At 41.3% G+C, this 23,376-nt stretch overlaps 1 protein-coding gene across 1 annotated transcript in view; it reads right to left on the reverse strand.

The window, feature by feature from the left end:
• Positions 1 to 23,376, reverse strand: part of PTEN (phosphatase and tensin homolog) — a 102,074-nt gene that overhangs the window by 72,151 nt on the left and 6,547 nt on the right. The window lies entirely within an intron of this gene.

The raw sequence follows: 23,376 nt of genomic DNA on the forward strand, positions 1-23,376 counted from the left end.
AGTGGACAGGCAGGCTCAGCAAGAGGTTCTGAGTGCAACGGTAATGGGACTCTGTAGGGGAGGTCCAGGTGAAGTGGTTGGTGATCAGCAGGGGGGGGGGGGGTCTGGCGGGAACAGAGCTCAGCAGGGGGTATGGGTGTCGGGGGCACAGTGGGTCCAGATGCAGCTGATTGAGGCTCGGTGGGGTTTGGATGCGGGTGGCTCATTGGGGTGGTCCAGGTGCAGGGGGAAATGGGGCTCATTGGGTGTGGGGGGGTGTTGAGTGCAGGGGGATGAGGCTCAGCAGGAGGGTCTGGATATGAAGGGGTCTGGATGCACAGGGGTTGGGTGGATGGGGGAGCAGCTCCCTGTACAGGGATCCCTCCTCCTGCAGTTGAGCAGCAATGGGTGCAGTAAGCGGGAGGGAGAGTTTGCAGAGCTTCCTTCAGCTGGGGGAGAAATCTGGGAGTGGGTCTGACCTGGCCCCGGATGCCATGCAACGGAAGAGGAAGTCCCGTCCTCCTCAGCCCAGTTGGGACTAGCAGCTAAGCCCAGCGCAGGGTAGGAGCCACCTCCAGCTGGATCTTCCCTAGTCCCGCCTCCTGCCCCACAGTGATTTACCTCTCTGCCAGCTGTCCTGGGTCTCCGAAATATACTACTGGGTAGAGTCGCATGACTGCTCTTGTGGCTTTCCTTTGCTTCCCCCTCAGAAAGTCATTTTTCTATGGGGAAGCAAAGAAATCTGTGGGGGACAAATTCTGTGCAGTGGCGCAGAATTTCCCCAGGAGTATAATCCCAGAGCACACTGAATGTCTGCCACAAAAAAAAAAAAAAACACACAAACAAAACTTGTTACAAACTCAGACAAAATTAATCCATCAGAAACATTTACAGTTGGACAAAACACTAACATTCACTAGAAAAACAATCCATTACAGAACCAAGACATCAAGAACTTTGAGGAAAAAGTGCTATACTTCCTCACACCTATAGCATCCACACCTATAAAAGTCTATTTTAAAAATGAAAATGTTATGCAGTTTTAAATTACAAAAACATTCCAAACTAAAAGCTACCTTAAGCCATCAGCAAGATCCTAAAGTAGGCAGCTCAGTACTAGAGTACACTTAAAGATACTGAAATACATGTCTCAGGTAAGGAGGGACTGGCAACCCTACACAAATAATGCAATCTATCACTCAGAGCTAATGGTTGAGGTGGCATTCTATCTTCAGTATGTCTGAAGTCCTAAATATGCAACATTCAGCAGAGGAGCATTTACAGTATCTCGGAAGTATTATGAAGCTATTTCTTTATGGTATAGATGGGGAAAGCCCAATTTCCCCATTTTTGGCCCCAGCATTAGACTATTCTGTCTGAATTGCTCCTGATTCACACATTTATCTCAATGCCATACATATAATCTGAGGAAAGAACATAACAAGCATCCTCTTTCAAAAAAGAGGACTGCTTCTTGGAGCAGCTACTCCTGGAACCCACAAGAGGAGAGGCAATTCTTGATTTATTCCTAAATGGAGCACAGGGATCTGGTCCAAGAGGTGAATATAGCTGAACCACTTGATAATAACGACTATAATTTAATTAAATTTAACATTCTTATGGGGGAGTGGGGGAAGAGACATGAAAAGCCCACCACAGTAGCTTTTAATTTCAAAAGGGAGACTACACAAAAATGAGGAAGCTAGTTAAACGGAAATTAAAAGGTACAGTCACAAAAGTAAAATACCTGAAAGCTGCATGGAAACACCATAAGAGAGGTTCAAATTAAATGTATACCACAAATTAAAAAACAAGGTAAGAGGACCAAAAAGGTGCAACCATAGATAAACAACAAAGTGAAAGAAATGCTTAGAGGCAAAAAGGCATCCTTTAAAAACTCCAAGTTAAATCCTACTGAGGAAAATAGAAAAGAGCATAAATGTTGGCAAGTCAACTGTAAGAGTATAATAAAGCAGGCCAAAAAAGACTGAGGAGAAACTAGCCAAGAGACTCAAAAACTAACAGCAAACCATTTTTTACGTACATCAAAAGGAGGAAGCCTGCCAAACACTGTGGAGTCACCACTGGATGATTGAGGCGCTAAAGGGACACTCAAGGAAGATACGGCTATTGTAGAAAAATTATATCCATTTTCTGCAGCCAGATTCACTGCAGAGGATATTAGGGAGATTCCCATACCTGAGCCATTCTTTCTAGGTGAAAACTCTGAGTAACTGTCCCAGGTTGAGGTGTCAGAGGTGGTTTTGGAACAAACTAAACAGTAATAAGTCACCAGGACCAGATGTTATTCACCCAAAGGGTCTGATAGAACTCAAATATGAAATTGCAGAACTATTAACTGTGCTATGTAACCTATCATTTAAATCAGCTTCTGTACTAGATGACTGGAAAATAGCTAATGTGATAATTTTCAAACAAAGGCTCCAGAGGTGATCCTGACAATTCTAGGTCAGTAAGCCTAACTTCAGTAATAGGCAAACTGGTTGAAGCGATCACAAAAATCAGAATTATTAGACACACAGATGAACACAATTTGTTAGGGGAAGAGAACATGGTTTTTGTAATGGGAAATCATGCCTCACCAATCTATTAGAATTCTTTGAGGTGAGGCAAGCAAACATGCGGACAAGGGGGATCCAGTGGATATAGCGTACTTAGATTTTCAGAAAGCCTTTGACAAAGTCCCACACCAAAGGCTCTTAAGCAAAGTAATCTTATCATGGGATAAAAAGGGAAAGTCCTCTCATGGATCAGTAACTGGTTAAAAGGACAGGCAACAAAGGATAAGAATAAATTATCAGTTTTCAGAAGGGAAAGTAGTAAACAGTGGTGTCCCTCACATGGATCTGTACTGGGACCAGTGGTAAATGATCAGGAAAAAAGGCTTATCAGTGAAGTGGCAAAATTTGGAGATGATACAAAATTACTCAAAGTAGTTCAGTCCAAAGCTGACTGAAGAGTTACCAAGGAATCTTACAAAACTGGGTGACTAGGTAACAAAATGGCAGATGAAATTCAGGGTTGATAAATGCAAAGTAATGCATATTGGAAAACAATTCGAACTATACATACAGAATGATGGGAACTAAATTAGCCGTTACCATTCAGGAAAGATCTTGGAGTCATTGTGGATAGTCCTCTGAAAACATCCGCTCAATGTGCAGTGGCAATCAAAAAAGCTAAAAAATGTTAGGAACCATTAGGAATAGATAAGACAAAAGATCATATGGCACTATATAAATCCATGGTACGCCCACACCTTGAATATTGTGAGCAGGTCTGGTCACCACATCTCAAAAAAAGATATTCAAATTGAAAAAGGTACAGAGAAGAGTAAAAAAAAATCATTTGGGATATGGAACAGCTTTCATATGAGAGATTAAAAAGACTGGGACTGTTCAGCCAGAAAAGAGAGGGCTAATGGGGGGGATATGAGAGGTCTGTAAAATCATGAATAGTGTGGAGAAAGCGAATAAGTATGTGTTATTTACTCCTTCAGATAACAAGAACCACAATGAAGGGGTCATCTAATGAAGTTAGTAGGCAGCAGGTTTAAAACAAACGTAAGGAGGTACTTCTTCACACAATGCACAGTGAACCTGTGGAACTCATTGCCAGGGGATGTTGTGAAGGCCAAAATTATAATGGGGTTCAAAAAAGAATTAGAGAAGTTCATGGAGGATAGGTACATCAAGGATTATTAGCCAAGATTGTCAGCGATGCAACCCCATGCTCTAGGTGTCCGCAGCTTCTGATGCTAGAAGCTGGGAGTAGATGACAGGGGACGGATCACTCCGATTACTGCCCATTCTGTTCACTCCCTCTGACGCACCTGGCATTGGCCACTGTCAGAAAACAGGACATTGGGCTAGACGGATCACTGGTATGACCCAGTATGTCTGTTCTTATGTGTAAATAAAATGTTTGTAAGAAAAATTAAATGTTTAAGTATGAGCAGTTACATACCATAACAGTGCTCTACAACTGCACTAAAGTCCCAGATATTGTAATCAGTATCTCAGTATAGTTGAGATAGTCTGAGAAAAAATAAATTAAGTTCTAAAATAAAGAGACATTAAGGCACTTAAGGAAATCGAGGCTCAGATCATCTTCAGTGGGATTCTGCCTGTACCTAGAGAAGGGCAGCAAAGGGGTGACAGGATTGTGATGATAAATAGTTGGCTAAGGGAGCGGTGCTATAAAGAGGGCTTTGGGATGTATGGCCACTGGGAGGCTTTCGGGGACAGAAAACTGTTCTCACGGGACGGACTTCATCTAAGTAGGGAAGGAAATAGACTTCTGGGAGGGAGGCTGGCTCATCTCATCAAAAGAGCTTTAAAACTAGGAATTTGGGGGAGACGGTTGGGAGATGTCCAGTTAATCTCCACACCAGATTATAACATTGAGAGGGAGGTCAATGAGATAAGAACGGATACAGCCGGGGGGAAGAGATTGGACATAAGGAGGAGGGGGGGGATGGATACTAGACTAATAGGTCATACTGGCGGTACGGTGTACGTACCAAATTGGATAACAAACGTGAGAGAGGCCAAACGGCATAAATTAATATGTTTATACACCAATGCGAGAAGCCTAGGTAACAAAATGGAGGAATTGGAGCTCCTGGTCCGAGAAATGAAACTGGATATCGTAGGAACAACCGAAAGGTGGTGGAACGGTAGTCATGACTGGAGTACAGGTATGGAGGGGTATGTGCTGTTTAGGAAAGACCGGAACAAAGGTAAAGGTGGGGGAGTAGCATTGTATGTCAACAATGAGATAAACAGTAAAGAAATAATAAGTGATGGAATGGATAAGACGGAGTCTGTCTGGGCAATACTCACACTGGGTAAAAGAACTACTAGAGCCTCCCCTGGGATAGTGCTTGGGGTGTGCTATAGACCGCCGGGATCTAGCCTGGATATGGACAGAGAACTCTTTAATGTTTTTAGGGAAGTAAATACTAATTGGAACTGTGTAATCATGGGAGACTTTAACTTCCCGGATATAGATTGGGGAACAAATGCTAGTAACAATAATAGGGCTCAGATTTTCCTAGACGTGATAGCTGATCAATTCCTTCATCAAGTAGTTGCTGAACCGACGAGGGGGGATGCCATTTTAGATTTGGTTTTGGTGAGTAGTGAGGACCTCGTTGAGGAAATGGTTGTAGGGGACAACCTTGGCTCGAGTGATCATGAGCTAATTCGGTTTAAACTAAATGGAAGGATTAACAAAATTAAATCGGAGACTAAGGTTTACGATTTCAAAAGGGCTAACTTTAATAAATTAAGGCGACAAGTTAGGGAAGTAGATTGGACTAACATATTTATGGATATAAAGGCGGAAGGCGCCTGGGATTATTTCAAATTGAAGCTGCAGGAGCTGTCGGAGGCCTGTATCCCGAGAAAGGGAAAACTGTTCGTAGGCAGGAGATTTAGACCAAGCTGGATGAGCGAGCATCTCAGACGGGTGATTAAAAAAAAAAAACAGAAAGCGTACAAGGAGTGGAAGATGGGAGGGATCAGCAAAGAAACCTACCTTATTGAGGTCAGAGCATGTAGAGATGGAGTGAGAAAGGCCAAAAGCCGTGTAGAGTTGGACCTTGCGAGGGGAATTAAAACCAATAGTAAGAGGTTTTATAGCCATATAAATAGGAAGAAAACAAAGAAAGAAGAAGTGGAACCGCTTAAGACTGTAGATGGAGTGGAGATTAAGGATAATCTAGGCATGGCACAATATCTAAACGAATATTTTGCATTGGTCTTTAATGAGGCTAATGAAGGACTCAGGAATAGTGGCAGCGTGACGGATGGGAATAAAGGAGGGGGGGTTGACATTACCGTATCCAAGGTAGAAGCCAAACTTGACCAGCTTAACGGGACTAAATCGGGCGGACCGGATGATCTTCATCCGAGAATATTAAAGTAACTAGCGTGAGAAATTGCAAGCCCGTTAGCGATAATTTTTAATGAATCTGTAAACTCGGGGGTGGTACCGTTGGACTGGAGAATAGCTAATGTGGTTCCTATTTTCAAGAAGGGGTAACTACAGGCCTGTTAGTTTAACATCTGTAATATGCAAGGTCTTGGAAAAAATTTTGAAGGAGAAAGTAGTTAAGGACCTTGAGGTCAATGACAATTGGGACAAATTACAACACGGTTTTACGAAAGGTAGATCGTGCCAAACCAACCTGATCTCCTTCTTTGAGAAAGAAGATTTTTTAGATAAAGGAAATGCGGTGGATCTAATATACCTCGATTTCAGTAAAGCGTTTGATACGGTACCGCATGAGGTATTATTGGTTAAATTGGAAAAGATGGGGATCGATATGAAAATCCAGAGGTGGATAAAGAACTGGTTAAAGGGGAAACTGCAGCGGGTCATACTGAAAGGTGAACTGTCAGGTTGGAGGGAGGTTACCAGTGGAGTTCCTCAAGGTTCGGTTTTGGGTCCGATTTTATTTAATCTATTTATTACTGACCTCGGAACCGAATGTAGGAGTGGGCTGATAAAGTTTGCGGATGATACAAAGTTGGGAGGTATTGCCAATTCGGAGAAGGATCGGGATATCCTGCAGGGAGATTTGGATGACCTTGTAAACTGGAGTAATAGTAATAGGATGCAATTTAATAGTGAGAAGTGTAAGGTTAAACATTTAGGGATGACTAACAAGAATTTTAGTTATAAGCTGGGGACGCATCGGTTGGAAGTAACGGAAGAGGAGAAGGACCTCGGAGTCCTGGTTGATCGCAGGATGACTATGAGTCGGCAATGTGACGTGGCCATGAAAAAAGCTAATGCGGTCCTGGGATGCATTAGACGAGGTATTTCTAGTAGGAATAAGGAGGTGCTGGTTCCGTTATACAAGGCACTGGTGAGACCTCATTTGGAGTACTGTGTGCAGTTCTGGTCTCCCATGTTTAAAAAGGATGAATACAAACTGGAACGGGTACAGAGAAGGGCCACTAGGATGATCCGAGGAATGGAAAACCTGTCGTATGAAAGGAGACTCGAGGAGCTCGGTTTGTTTACCTTAACCAAAAGAAGGCTGAGGGGGGATATGATTGCTCTCTTTAAATATATCAGAGGGATAAATACCAGGGAGGGAGAAGAATTATTTCAGCTCAGTACTAACGTGGACACGAGAACAAATGGATATAAACTGGCCATCGGGAAGTTTAGGCTTGAAATTAGACGAAGGTTTCTAACCATCAGAGGGGTGAAGTTCTGGAACAGCCTTCCGAGAGGAACAGTGGGGGCGAAAGACCTCTCTGGCTTTAAGATTAAGCTTGATAAGTTTATGGAGGGGATGGTTTGATGGGATAACGTGATTTTAGTCAATAGGTCAATAACGTGCCATCGCTGGTAATTAGTAACGATGGTCAATGATGGGATATTAAAAGTTACTACAGAGAACTATTTTCCGGAGGGTCTGGCTGGAGAATCTTGCTCGCATGCTCGGGGTTCAGCTGATTGCCATATTTGGGGTCGGGAAGGAATTTTCCTCCAGGGTAGATTCGCAGAGGCCCTGGAGGTTTTTCGCCTTCCTCCGCAGCATGGGGCAGGGGTCGCTTGCTGGAGGATTCTCTGCGACTTGAAGTCTTTAAATCATGATTTGGGGACTTCAACAGCTGAGTCAAGGGAGAGAATTATTCCAGGAGTGGGTGGGTCAGCTTTTGTGGCCTGCATCATGCGGGAGGTCAGACTAGATGATCATAATGGTCCCTTCTGACCTTAAAGTCTATGAGTCAAAGAGATAATATGCATACATGAAACCAAAAGAGCTTAGAAAAGGAACAGTGAATTTGAGTACAGAAAGCCTGGCTGAACAAAATTCAAGATGCGCTATTTAAAGTTGAATCCTCACTGGATGTTGATTAGATGAATGTAGGGTTAAATAGTAATCCATGAACTAAACTTTAAATTATAGTAACTCCTCGCTTAACGTTGCAGTTATGTTCCTGAAAAATGCAATTTTAAGCAAAACAACATTAAGCGAATTCAATTTCCCCATAAGAATGAATGTAAATGGGGGGGGGGGTGAGAAGAGGGAGAGGGAAGGGATAGGTTCCAGGGACATTTTTGTTCACCAGACAAAACACTATTTTTGTGTGTGTGTGTGTGTGTGTGTGTGTGTGTGTGTGTGTGTGTGTGTGTGTGTGTGTGTGTGTGTGTGTGTGTGTGTATACACACACACACACACACACACACACTCTCTCTCTAAGTTTTAAATAAATAATTTAATACTGTTGAGGTGGTGGAGTCAGAGGGTGGGATATTTCCCAGGGAATACCTTACTGCCAAAAGACGAACTAGCACTCAGCTGAGCCCACAAGGGTTAAACACGTTGTTGTTAATGTAGCCTCCCATTCAACAAGGCAGCATGAATGGAGGGAGGAGACAGCATGGCAGAGAGAGGAAAGAGACAGACACATTGCCCCTTTAAGTACACTGCCTTTTTAAGTAGATCAGCAAGTTGAGAGAGCAGCTGCTGCCAGAAGCTACCTCCACCCTGAGCCGTCGTGTCCCGTCCCCCCCACTCTGTGGAGATGAGGTACAGGAGCAGGGGGAGAGGGACACCCTGACATTAGCAACCCTCTTACCCCGCCCTCTGCACAGCAAGCAGGAGGCTCCCGGGAGCAGCTCCAGGCAATTGAGCACCGAGGGCAGGAGCAGCTGAACTGCCTGGCAATTGATAGCCTGCTGGGCGGCTGCCGCACAGAGAACTTAAGGGAGCGGGGGGCTGATGAGGAGGCTGCCAGCCCACTCTAGTTCCCAGCCCCCACCACTTAGCTCTAACGGGCTGCTCTTTCTGCAAGCAGTGGACAAAGCAGGCGGCTGCCAAAACAACATTATAAGGGAGCACTGCACAACTTTAAACGAGCACATTCTCTAATTGATCAGCAACGTAACAACAAAACATTAACCAGGACAAAGTTAAGTGAAGAGTTACTGCACTATAATTTAAACCATGAATTCACAGATTTGTCTTCAAGTTTTCTTCATTTCTGAATATTACTGTAGTCCTTCAGTTATTAGAATATAGAAAGATATGAGTACACAATCAAGCTAAATAAACTAATACAATAAATGAATTCTTTTAAAACAAAAATACTACCCTTATACAAAGAAAAATGAAAAAAGCTGAAGAAATCACTAAGATGGTAATTTGTCACATCTTCTGAAGATATGAATATGTTTACACAAATTATCCAGAATTACTCAAAGATTAGACTGTCATGAGCTACAAGATAACAGTTAAGTAATTTTAGTTAACCATTCCAAACTCCCCACAAATCTGTTTGCAGTCTATGTGGCTTGTACTGAAGTAATAAATTTGAGACCTCGTTATTTACAAACTGTGTTAACCAAAATGTTTAACAAGTTGTGGAAAGTACAATAAAGTCTTAAAACAGTTTAAGAATTTAATGTAATAAACTTTCAACAAAGTCACAAACATTTAATACATAGTAATTCTAATATTACAGAGCAGTATCTATTTTAATTATTTAAAACAAGTTTATTCTCAGGTACTAATAAAAATATAACTATAGTCAAGACATCTAGATACCTACTGTTAAACATATACTCAATAGTTTTTAAAATGCTTTCTAAATTTATTCTGGAATTCATCAATCTTGTATAACGGGTAATTTATTAGTTACCTTTTTCTTTTATTAAACCTCAATTTTTAGCCAAAGTTAAAAAATAAAATTTACCATTTTAATATTTAAGTCAGTAAGCTGTTCTTCTTTCAGACCAATGATAGATTTACATGGTCGGATACCATATGAAACTCCAAAATACATGCGGTCTACAGCTTTCTGTTAAAAGTAGTACTAAGCTGTGTTCAATTAGTATAGTTACAAAAAACTAGCTACTGCTTTGTATTTACTCCTATGTTAGTAATTACTAAATTTGTACTCTACAGCAATTAGAGGCTAATAATTATGTAACAAAATAAGTGGTCCATGGACATAGTTTAAGCAGTTAACTGTAAGTTACTCAACTAGCTAGCTTTTAAATTAGTATACTCAATAACCTTCTTCATAGGTTTCAGAAGCATATGATAAAACCGGATTCCTGTTACAGAACTATGTTTTGTTCACAAAAATGCTTATAGTCTGCATCCTGCACTAAAAAGTTCACCTATGACAAACCACTGTTCCAAAACAAGCCAATATGTAAACGTATAACACAACTGCCTTTATAAAAAGACAATGCATATGCACCAGGGTGGATAAAAATCGAAGCTTTAAAAAAAAAAAATCCGATTTTTGTTATTTAAATCAGATTTTTTTGATAAAATGCTTTTTGAGGAATAAACCTATCTAAAGATAGTTTTAATTAAGATACATTATAGCTCAAACATATCATCATAGAATAGTAATTATAAATTCTAATTCCATAGTATGAGACGATATATTCATGTAATGTTTAAGAACAGTTTTGTAAGTGAGTTCCAATAGTTCATGGATTAGGGAACCCAATTTTATGGGGGTTCCAGGGGCTTCTGTATAGATTATTTAGGTTAATCTTTCTATTCTCCCAATGGGACTCAGTGCTCTGTCTAGAAGATACCATCAGAGATGCTTAATTTTGCAGGTATCAAACTGTGGATTTGTGTCTCCAGAGATAACATGCTTGTTAACAGCAAAAATATTTTTAAATAAATAATATACAGAGGTGAGAAATAACAGACCTCAATCCTATTGTCCCTCTGCAAATGTGTGTACACAGAGTCAATCCCTTACCTCTCTCTAAACGTGAAAAGTTTCAAAAAGTTCAATGAATAGAAGATTGTTGGGGGCGGAATAGATCTAGACAAAGAGAAGAAGTCTGAAGATAAATGGGAGAAGGGAGGGACAGGCCGAAGAAACAAAAGTGAAACTGTTTGAGCAACATATTCCAGAAGTCTTGAGGTCTTTCTGAGCATAGCCTTTATTGATTTGAGATCTACCATACCATTCTCTCACTAGAACAGGAAACCTATAATGGCAGCAGGCCGTAAAAGAGACCCAGTTTGGGTCTCACCTATCTCTGAGTTGTGAAGAATATGTATTAAGGTTATAACAACCAACATGAAAGCACTTTTATGTAGAAATCCATGATTAAATCGAGTCTTCCTGACTAGTGATTTAAATCATGATTTAAATCAAATCTACTCTGATATGCACTAACATACACAAAATCAAATTAGTATTTATCATTTTGCTACATCATAACTAAGAGCAAAGCTTTCTATTAAAGAACTATTTCTCCAGCTCAAGAGTATATAAAAGCATTTCATAAAGATTATAAAAATACTTAGTAAATCCAATGCTGCAGTATATTGCATGAAACAACCTTAAATACAGCAATTCCTCTGCATCTACAATTGGGAATAAACACTGTATTTAATCAGTAATTTCCCCCTAACTCAACCACACTTCAGATAGTTTGCAAACTAATTCACCCGTTTAAAAAAAAAAAAAAAATCTAGTTTTTGCTACTCCAAAACACATTTGAGAATATTTATTCACACAATCATGATGCCATTATTCTCAAGACGGAAAAATATCCAAAACAATGAAAACTATCGTTCTCTCAATCTATGCAACTACTTTCCAGGATTTCTACATGGAGTAATCTGCAGATGAAACAATAGATTATAGGTAAGGCTATGTTTTAGTTACGGGTACGTTTAGTAAAAGTCATGGACGGGTCACGGGCCATAAACAAAAATTCACAGGCCCGTGACCCGTCCATGACTTTTACTAAAAATACCTGCCCTGACTAAAACTTGGGTGGGGGGCACGGTCCGGGGGCACTGCAGGTACTGGGGGAGGTGGCCCCGGACCCCCACTGGTGCTGGGGGGAGGGAGGTTGGTGAGGCTTCCTATCCGGCTCTGCCTCCCTGCAGCTCATAGGTGGCAGACGCAGGGGGCCAGGGCAAGGGCTCCACTGCTCCCGCCACAAGCGCTGGCTGCTGCAGCTCCCATTGGCCGGGAACTGCAGCCAATGGGAGCTCCAGGGGCGAGGCCTACGAGTGCAGGCAGCGCAGAGACCCTCCGCCCCTCCACCACCTAGGAGCTGCAGGGGGGCCATGCCAGTTGGAGCCAAGGAGCCTCCCACCCCAAGGTAAGCGCCTTCAACCCGCACTCCCCAACCTCCTGTCCCTAGCCCAGAGCCCCCTCCCCCACACCCGAACTGCTGCTGCTGCTGGCCCAGGGTCTGCCTGAGTCAGGCAGCCCCTGAGCCATTTCCAGCGGCTGCAGAAGTCATGGAGGTTACAGAAAGTCACAGAATCCGTGACTTCCGTGACCTGTGACAGACTCGCAGCCTTAATTATAGGCCATAAAGAGGACAGACCAAACAAAGCATCCAAGCAATTATGATATTTAAAATGTGCAAGCTAATGGATATATTGTTTCAAACAGCATACATGGTCAGACAAAGGTACAGACGTGAAAGAGTTGTAACCTGGACTAGTTCGTTTACAGATTTCTGGTTTACACAAACTCTGCCCCTACTTTCCTACACCATTACTTAAAAAACCCTCCCATGCGGTGAGGTCAACCTGTCAGTTTTCAAGCAGTACAAGTTTCTTCAGTATCCAAGATAGTTATAGATCAGGGGTGGGCAAACTATAGCCTGCGGGCTAGATTCAGCCCGTCAGGGCTTTGGATCCAGCCCGCGGGATGGCCAGCGGAGGGCTCCGTGCGCTGCCCTCGCCTGCAGGCACCGCCTCCCGCAGCTCCCATTGGCCGGGAACGGAGAACCGCGGCCAATGGGAGCTTCGGGGGAGGTACCCACAGGCAAGGGCAACGCACGGAGCCATCTGCCCTCTCTCCCCCAGGGGCCGCAGGGATGTGGTGCCAGCCGCTTCCAGGAGTGGCGCGGGGCTAGGGCAGGCAGGGAGCCTGTCTTTGCCCCACTGCCACCCCGGAGCCACTCAAGGTAAGCAGCGCTGGGCCAGAGCCTGCACCCCGAACCCCTGCCCTGAGCCTCCTGCCACACCCTGCACCCCTACCCTGAGCCCCCTCCTGCACTCTGCACCACTTCTGCACCCGAACCCCTTGCCCTGAGCCCCTTCCTGCACCCCCTCCCACACCCCAACCCCCTGCCCCAACCCTACATTCATGGCCCTGCATGCAATTTCCCCACCCAGATGTGGCCCTCGGGCCAAAAAGTTTGCCCACCCCTTATAGATGTTTACATTAACAACTATGGCCAAATCTAACACTCCTTTATTTTAAGAATATGGACTGTATGTCCCACTACCCAATTTTTAAACAGCAGAGATGGCTGACTGAAGTTAAAAGTTTCATCAGAGTTTTTCATTTCTAGGCTGAATTCCATCATCTTTATTCACACTGAACATACTTCACTATGCACTTAACTCCATGGAAGCGAAGCGAGTTACTTGTGGAGTAACGTAAGTACAGCAGACCCTCGCTAGAACGTAGGATTTGGGATCCATGCACGGTACTGCGTTAACGCGGGGACCATGTTATAGTGGGGAACACGTTAACATGAAATCCAATGAAAGTAATTACATTTGGGATCCATGGCCGCAACGACGTTATAAGCGAATTCGCACTATATAGACGCACGTTCTAGCGAGGGTCCGGTGTATTTGAATCTTGCCCATAATAAGCAGAGTATTACTGATCACAGATTTTACTAAAACTTCAGTTATACTCAACTGCTTAGACACTTTTCCAACCACAGCACCGTAGGGAATCCATGCCAGATTTCCATGCCAAAGTGATTTAATGATAAACCTAGAAATCTTGGAATTAGTGAAATTCATTGAAATCCAAGTACCATTTTAATTCTGAAGCTCTCAAGAAACTGAAAAGAGAAACCATGAATCTAAAGATGTAGAAACTTAGCTTTTACACATTTCAAATACTGATTATTATTATTTCTGGAAATGCCTCTAAAAGAAAAAAATCATGCTAAAGAAGCCAATTATTTAACATGACAAGTAGAACTAAATAAACCTGGTCAAACTTACTGTCAAATAACTTTGGACAAATGCATCCTCATATTACAATAGACTATTCTGAAGTAATATGGCAATAGTACAGAGACAAAAATTCATGCACTTGCTTATAGTAAATGAAGCCACCTATGCCTTTGAAAAGGAGTCTCAATAAGATGAAACATAACAGTTAAATTGTATGCACTGATAAATTGTATAATTTTTTTATATTAGTTTTAAAATTTTTAAAATCTCTCCTGAACCCACCATATACACTCCATACTCTTACCCTCAAGAAAAAAGAAAAAAAGTTTTTCTAAAAAAAAAAAAAAAAACTGTTGGCTGCAGTGAGATTCTAAGTTCAAGGCCTAAACTGAGTTTAAATGTATTTATTAAAAAAAAAAAAAAAAAAGGGTTACCATTTTGCAAAGCAAAATTACTGGAGCCTCAAGATTAATTGTGAGCTAGATTTTATTTTTCAGATAGAATGGAGAAGAAAAAAAATGGGTAACTTTATTTAGCTACAAACGTGAAGGCAAATAATACACCTTAAACCAGGTGTGGGCAAACTTTTTGGTCCGAGGGCCACATCGGGGTGCGAAACTGTATGGAGGGCTGGGTAGGGAAGGCTGTGCCTCCCCAAACAGCCTGGCCTCGCCCCCATCTAACCCCACTGTTCCCCATCCCCTGACCGTCCCCGGCAGAACCTCCGCCCCATCCAACCGGGCCCAGCTCCCTGTGCCCTGACTGCCCCCCAGGACCTCTTGCCCCTTATCATGGCTGCAGGGGAGAGGGAACAGCAGGGGAGGGGCCCAGGGCTAGCCTCCCGGACCAGGAGCTCAGGGGCCGGGCAGGACTGTCCCACGGGCCCGATGTGGCCCGCGGGCTGTAGTTTGCCCACATCTGCCTTAAACCAATAACTGAAGTTATTCTGAAGATAGCTTTTAGTGAAATTCTGGTTTTGGACCATGTGCCAGACTTCCACTCCTCTCCCCTTCCCCTCCCCCCCCCCCAAACAAAAACCCCAAAGAAAACACACATGCAATGGGAGGCGGGGGGAAGAGGAGAGAAGAGAGGAGACACACCATATTGTCATGCGCAGTTAAAAATCCTGGTGTCAGGACTGATTTTCCAACAAATTTGCATGACTCTCTGTGTGTGGCTCCGAGTGGTAAGACAGAATCCAAACTGACCACAGCAGTATTTGAATCTTCTTGTTTTCATCTCGAGCTACCTCTCCAACACCTGGAGATTCTGTCCAACTCACCTACATTATTCATGAATTGGTAGTTTACACTGGATTTAAATCAGACAGAGCCAAATAAATTATCAAAGTCAAACCTATTTAAATTAAAATTCAAACCCCTATTCCTATTTAAAGCATTTTTTCCCTTTATACCACATATGGTTTTGCTCATGTTGGTTTTAACATTCATTTTTTGTGCCAACAAAGGCCCCAGTGCACTGTTTCGTGTTTCAATGGAACTCAGCAGGAGAACAGAAATCCCTTCTGGTGCAGCTGTTTGCAGAATCAGGACTTACATCAATATTGATAGTTTACTGCTTTATTAAACACTAACATTTTCATAGCTTTTTCTTCTCATTGCCAATTCAACACTGGCTACTTAACATCAGGATACCTTGGAAAGAAAAAGTAGTAGTGTATGCCTCAAGTTAAGTTTCAAAGACATCAATAAAATCTTCTCTAGTCAAACAAAGATTCTCCTAATCTGCTACCTGATAAAGATTTTAAGAGTAAAGTATTTCCCTAACGTTAGCACTGACAAACTTACAAAAGGAAGGAATTCAGCTCTGACAATTGTATTTACCAGGGCTGTCAATTAATCACAGTTAACGCCTGCGATTAACTGAAAACAAAATTAATGCATTAATTTTTTTAACATGTTAACTGCATACCTCTGGCTGGGGAGGGAGGCAGCAGTGGCAGCCCCAGCTCAGGAGCTCTGCGGGCAGCAGAGGCTGAAGCCCCAGCTCTGCCAACAGCAGGGGAGGGAGGAAGGTTGGAGCCCTGCACTCCGAGGGAGGCTGGAGCCCGGTCTCCCAGGCCCTGTATAAAAATATAGAAAACCTCCAAAAATATTTAAATACACGGTATTCTATTATTGTTTAACAATGCAATTGAAACTGTGATTAATTGCAATAAATTTTTGAACACAGTACAATAGAATTACACTGGTAATAATAGCAAATATTACGATGAAAAAGTGATGCTTCCCTGATAGTAAGACAAACAGAAGATAAAGTGTGAAAAAGAAACATACAAGTGAATTACTTGTATATCACAGCGTGCTCTTTTATAACTGTATTTCTGGATTTGACAGTAAATAGATTTCTTTATTCCATAACCCTGAAATAATTCCCAAAATGAAAAGAATTTTTTTCATTTTTAAAAAGTTGAGATTTGTGCTATTACTAGAGGAACAAACTGTAAATAACGTAACAATTAGGAGAAGTTGTAATTAATTTAAAAAGTGGTCTTGTTTTCCTTTGTAGTTACATTTGAGTATAAGTCAACAATTAAAGGGCATGCAGTATAATTTTTTTTTTCTTTCAAGTATTTTAATACATTTGTTTAAGCAGTTCCATTTAGGGTGAGCCAGTGTTTTACTATAAATCAGAAAAAACGTAAGAATTCTATTCAGTAACTTCATCTGTTATGGAACAGTAAATAATGGAAGTAGGCCTAATAAGTTACCCTGAAATATTTTCCAATAATTAAGATGCTCTTAAATCCATTCCCAAGAGAGTTGCAAACACATACACAACTAAAACCTTACTTGTCAAATAGAGAACATTCTCTTTTAAATCAACAAAATTAGAGCTTTAAATCATTAGATTACCTAAAGAATTATATGGTGTATGATTTTTATACAAAATACACTTTTAAACATTTTCTTTCACAGGTAATAACAATTACCTATGCAACAAGTGGCAACCAAATGGCAAGTTCTGCATGGTATTTAAAAACCATACTAGAGAGCCCATAGAAAGTTTACTTCCTAAATAGAGGATTTTCTGTGTATGGACATTTTGTAAATTGACAATTACTTCTTTTTTTTTTTTTTTAAAGTCTACCACCACCACATGCTCCTTCGAATATGGGGTAACAGAAAGAAAAGCCATCATTCTTTCTAGATTCATAAGTTTTGTTCAGTCTCTCTCTCTCTCTCTCTATACACACACACACACACAGCACATTCTTTAGAAGTAACCAAAGGTATGTCTACACAGCAGCTGAGAAGTGTAATTCCCAGTGTGGAAAGTGCTAGTTCTGCTCAAGCTAGCACCTAAAAATACTGGTATGGCCACACTGGCACAGGCAGTGGCACTGGCTTACTGCCCAAGCATGTAACACAGGGGAGGTGCCAGAGTTGCCGCCTGTGCTGTTGCTGCCACACTGCTATTTTTAGGCATTAGCTTGAGAAGTGCCAACATGGGTATGTCTACCCATATTGGGAATTACACCTCCCAGCTGCTGTGCAGAAATACCCTAAGATAGATACAGGTCTTGACATATCCACCAGGCAAATCACCAATGGAGAGTAGGCAACTTCCTGACAAGTGAAAGCCATCACCCAGTCCTACAGATCTTAAACTTCTATATAGAAAAAAAAAAATTACATTTTTAGCCTTCATGATTTCAAACTTTTCAAATATGAAACTGGTGTAATCAATGCTGTGCTGTCTTCCTGAGTCTGCAGACAGTCTGAAACTAGAACTATAATCTGCCAAAGACCCAAATCTTAGGCAGAGTGCATATCCTAAGCAAATTAAGTGTGCGCTGGGATCAATCCCCATGCCACCTCTCCACAGCAGCAGAGTCATCATTCCTCATTTGCTGGAATAGTCTCAATGTCTCTTTTGCTCCACTGTGTAAAGGAAATGGACATTGGATTCCATGACTACCGCCAAATCCTAGCTGTATGAGGTGCATAGTGTTGCATAGCTGGACCTCAATGGTACACAAAGTGTGCAAATCCTCTACATGAGCTACCAAAATTTTATCTCAACCTCTGCACCACTAAATCCTACTGATTCAAGAGCAGTGACAGATGGGGGACAGGATTCACCCCTAAAGTGACATCCACAAGCATTCTCTGAAGCAGATTTAAAGAAGTTTGGCCGTACCTCAAGAGCCAACGAATGTGTGTGTAGTTTTTTTGGCTGTTCCTAATAAAAAATGCACTGAGCTGCACTGGGCATGCATCTACAGAAGCCTGTTGGCACACATGACATTTGCCAGTTGGCAGTACTATCCTGTACACACATTCCCTATTTAGATACAGGCTGCATTCCCCTTAGTTGGTCTGGGACACATAATCAGCTTGCTATTTTTCAGCGACTCTGGATAGTCAGATAGTAGAAAGGAAATGAACAGGAAGAAAGTTCTTCAGAGAGTAAAGGAGGATTCCTTGTAGCCAACCAGCTGCACTTTGCCAGCTCTGCCATCTGTGACTTAAAGAACAAGAAGAGAGAGTCTCAGATGTGGTTTATTGATAGGACAATTTTGCAATTTAGGAGTAACATTTTAACCTTTTAATGTCTGATGTTTTCAGTTTAAATCCTTTTTATATTTTAAACTGAAACTTGTAGCATGTAATTTAAGCACAGTAAGCAATTCTGTTTATCTATACTATGCGCATGGGAGAAAACCCTCTATTTACAAAACTTCATGTAAACAATAAAAATGTCTAATTGGAGTACAAAGGCTCTAAGCAAGTTCTATTTTATAGTAATGTGGGAAACCATGCATAGCGGTCAGATTTACTCCAGAAGAGATGCTTGAGAAAGAGTTTGAAGAAAAAGGTGTGCTGGATTTCTAATTGTAACATGCTTCCTAGATTCATGAACACAAAAAATTTGGATAACGAAAAAGATGGCATGAGTTCCTCTGGAAAGCTGATAAATTCCTTAAGAAGTGGTTGCTGATATTACAGAATGTGAATGCGATTCTCTCACCACCAAGAGAAATAAGCAATAAGAAATTAAAATAAAAAGGGTCTAACAAACCAAGCAACAGCATGACTACACTATTCAAACTATAGGAAAATATAGTTCAACAAGGAAACCAGCTAACAAAAGCAGCTAGAAGGATATGTAACTTCAGGTACAAGTGTTCAGTTCCACAAGGAAACATGCATGTGGCCCCAACAAAGTCTGCGTAGACGTTTCTGGCAAAGACAGAGCGCATATGTACAGTCAAGAATGTGAATCTCTTCACCTCATATTCAAAAACAGTATGTTCTTCTACTCTTTACTCATTTTAGCCTGCAAGACCAGCACAGCTAAGAGTGAGCTACAACATTGTATTCCTTCTTAGCCAAAAAGAATTTCTAGGCTAGAGAGTTGCATCTTTCTGATAGCTGCTTTCAAGTTAATGTATCCACACTTTGCATCACTGTTCTTGGCAAGGACTAGAATACAGAATTTTATAGAAGTCCCAAGAGATATCCAAAACTTTCATAAATAGGGAAAAATACAAAAGCATATCAGCCTGGAGAACAAAGACATTTTGTATGAAAGTTTTGTGAAATCTAATTTAGGGGTTTACAAGAATTTTCTACTATTAACATCCTCAACCATAACTTCCTCTGGGAGATCATTAATACAGAGACAAAAGCAGGAATGCAAAGCAATCTTCAATACCAGATTGGGGGTGGAATACACTTGTTTTATTCTAATGAAGTCTAGTGACTGCTATTATTTTTGATATACACCTCTACCCCGATATAACGCTGTCCCTCAGGAGCCAAAAAAAAAAAAAAAAAAAAAAAAAAAAAAAAAAAAAAAAAAAATCTTACCTTGTTATGGGTGAAACCAAACTTGCTTTGATCCGCCGGAGTGTGCAGCCCCCCCCCCGGAGCACTGCTTTACCGCATTATATCCGAATTCGTGTTATATCGGGGTGCGTTATATTGGGGTAGAGGTGTTTTTGTAATATTAGATCAAAAACTGTATGTTAGCTGCTAAATCAAGCACTCAATTTAGGAAATGCAGGATTTACAATTCTCTGCAACTTTATGCATCCATCTAGTGTACTGAATGATGCAGGGATCTTGGCAAGAAAAAAAAATGCGACCCTGTAACTAAAAACTGTACTGTACTGCATATGTTCAAGAGAGCAGAATTAAGATTGCATGGGCAGCCATCACTCTGGTATTTAACTTTTCTGCACTTTACTTTGAAACCTAAATAACTTTCTTTTAACAGTTTTCACATGCGATTTCCTAGATTTTTTGTTTTTGTTTTAAAGGAAATATGAAAAAATTATACCCTCCCCCCATCATACATTAGTAGGGTCTGAACACTGCACTTCCGCATCCCAGCACAGATTTCTACCATTTGAGTCACAGGACTACCCTACATTAAAAACTGTCCACGCGACCTTTATTCAAATCCCCTGCATATACGCATTCTGATAATGTTTAATTGCATGATCATGTACTTTTTTCCTACTGAACCTCGTCCACTGACTTCATAGGATGGGCAGTGAAGGAAGCAGACTGTTGCAAGAACAGAAACAGTGTTAATTTATGTTACAATCAACTAAGGAAGGTCTTAGAAATTAATACAGATTAAGGTACAGTGTGAATTTAAAGCACAGAAACTATTCCTGAATCCACTACCAAATCAGATTAAGCTAAACCAGAACAAGGCACTCTTATTGCCAAATAAAAGTGTGCCTACACATGGAGTTATTGCAGAATAGCTATTCTGAAGTAACTTCAATTGTAGGGTTCATCTACACTTAAAACACTGCAGCACTTCAGTGAAGATGCTACCTATGCCAATGAGAGGAGGCCTTCTCCTATTGACTTAGGTACTCCACCTTCCCAAGAGGTGGTAGCTAGGTCAACAGGAGAATTCTCCCATCAACCTAGTGCTGTTTACATCGGGGGAGGAGGGAGAGAGAGAGAAGGCGGTCATTTTATCTGAGTAGCTCAGGGTTGTAGACTTTTCACACCCCGAGTGATGTAGTTATATTGACCTAATTTCCTAGTGTAGACCAGGGCACAGACAAGCCTTAAAACCCAGGAGAAATGGGTTCTATTGCTGGCTCTACCTCAGGACTTCATATGTGATATTAGGCAGAACTAGAGTAATGCATATATACAAAGGTCCAGAATTAAGACTGCACAGGAAAAAGCAACCTTAATCCTGTCATTTATGTTTTTTTAATATAATACGTATTAATGTTGATGCCAAACTACATGAATACCCATACTGATATACAGAGATTAAAAACTATGGAAAATTCCACACACAGAAAAAGTGAATCTGAGGTTTTTTCTACACTGCATATCCCACCAACACACACCATGAAAACCAAGGAAATAATTAAGTCAGTCATTCAACATCCCTGCTACTCTCTATTTACTAGTTCCTCTTCTTGATCTCAACTATCACTCTTGCACAATCTCTACCCTAACCCTCAAAGACTAATGTAAAAACTTCATTCTACTTGCATACACACTCAGATTTCAATTCTGCAATTTCTATGTATAACTACCAAATTAGAGTTAACGGACCACCCCTTCATCACTTCCTAAACATTACAGAAAAACATCTTCCAGCCACTATTTGCAATTAGTTATTGTATCATTTACACACACGGATAAAAACCATGTACAGAATTACACAAAATGTAATTACAAAAGAAACCCCAACAGAATACCAAGACAAATATATATATAACCAATAAACCAGGTTAGAAATCTGAGCAATCACCACACAATAAACTGAGAACGAAGGGGTGTTCATAAGGTGTTTAAAAAAAAACACACAAAAAACCACACCTGTTATTCCCTTGCTTTTTATGGCTTGCATTGGTCGGGGATACAGTCTATTACTGCTAAAATTTCTTATGTGGTAACTTTACACATAGTGCAAAGGAACTAAAAATACTAACTTTAGATTTATTGGCAGGTTGTTTAATTTCACTTTTTTTGTGCTGCATTAACGTGGTGCCTGACAACACTGACTCAGGCAAATTCTGTCATTTCATTATAAAGACTAAGTTCAGCAATATGTACCAAACAAAAATTACATTCTAGGCAGAAACTTCATATACAAAAGTCCTGCCTAAGAATAATATTAATTTATCGTGTTTTGAAGGGCAATATATTCTGTATGGTGTTAGCTCACATACTGAAAATTTTCCTTTTTCAAATATTTTTTGCTTCCTGAAATACACTAACTGCTCGCTTAACATTGTAGTTATGTTCCTGAAAAATGCTACTTTAAGTGAATCCAATTTCGCCATAAGAATTAATGTAAATGGGGGGGTTGGGTTCCAGGGAATTTTTTTCGCCAGACAAAAGACATTATATACATATACAGTATATGTTTTAAATAATTTTAAACAATTTAATACTGTACTCACCAAAGATGATTGTGAAGCTTGGTTGAGGCAGGGGAGTAGTGGGGTCGGGGCACGGGGTTTTGCTCTGCACTGCCTGCCTGGCACTCCTGCCGGGGAGCGGGGTCACGGCGTGGGGGCTTGCCCCGCTCCACCCAGCGTTCCAGCTGGGGAGCAGGTTCGGGGGCTTGTTCCGCCCACCCGGTGTTCCAGATGGGGCGCAGGGGCTTGCCCCACCCCGCCCGCCTGGCATTCCAGCCAGGAAGCGGGCAAGCCCCCGAGCCTACTCCACGACAGGAGCGTTGGGCGGGCAGAATGGGGCGAGCCGAACAACCTTATAACGGAACATTGTGCGACTTTAAACGAGTATGTTCTCTAATAGATCAGCAACCTAATAACGAAACAATGTTAACCGGGACGACTTTAAGTAACGAATTACTGTGCTACATTAAGTCACATAGGCCACTTCCATAAATTAGTATATTCTCATCAAGATAAAAGGAATTTCTGTACTCAAATTGCAACAGATCAAGATAATACAAAAACACACATGTAATTGTGCCTTCCTCTGGCATAAATCAAAGGTACTTAGGTGCTTCTGAAAATTATTTAACACATAATAAAAACTACCAAGTTTTTCTAAATAAAGTAACTGCTACCCACACAGCAAACATTACACTTTGGAAACGTTCAATAGAGTTACTATATAATCATTAAGTGTATTGAGAATAACCAACTATGCAATGACAAAAAAAAAAAAAAAAAATCTTTACTAAGGCCTGGTCTACACTAACCCCCAAATTCGAACTAAGGTACGCAACTTCAGCTACGTGAATAACGTAGCTGAAGTCGACATACCTTAGTTCGAACTTACCGCGGTTCAGACGCGGGCCACACGCGGCAGGCAGGCTCCCCGTCGACTCCGCGGTACTCCTCTCGCCGAGCTGGAGTACCGCAGTCGACGGCGAGCGCTTCCGGGATCGATTTATCACGTCCAGACCAGACGCGATAAATCGAACCCGGA

The sequence above is a fragment of the Emys orbicularis genome, chromosome 7, assembly GCF_028017835.1.
Source record: "Emys orbicularis isolate rEmyOrb1 chromosome 7, rEmyOrb1.hap1, whole genome shotgun sequence".
Taxonomy (NCBI): Eukaryota; Metazoa; Chordata; order Testudines; family Emydidae; genus Emys; species Emys orbicularis.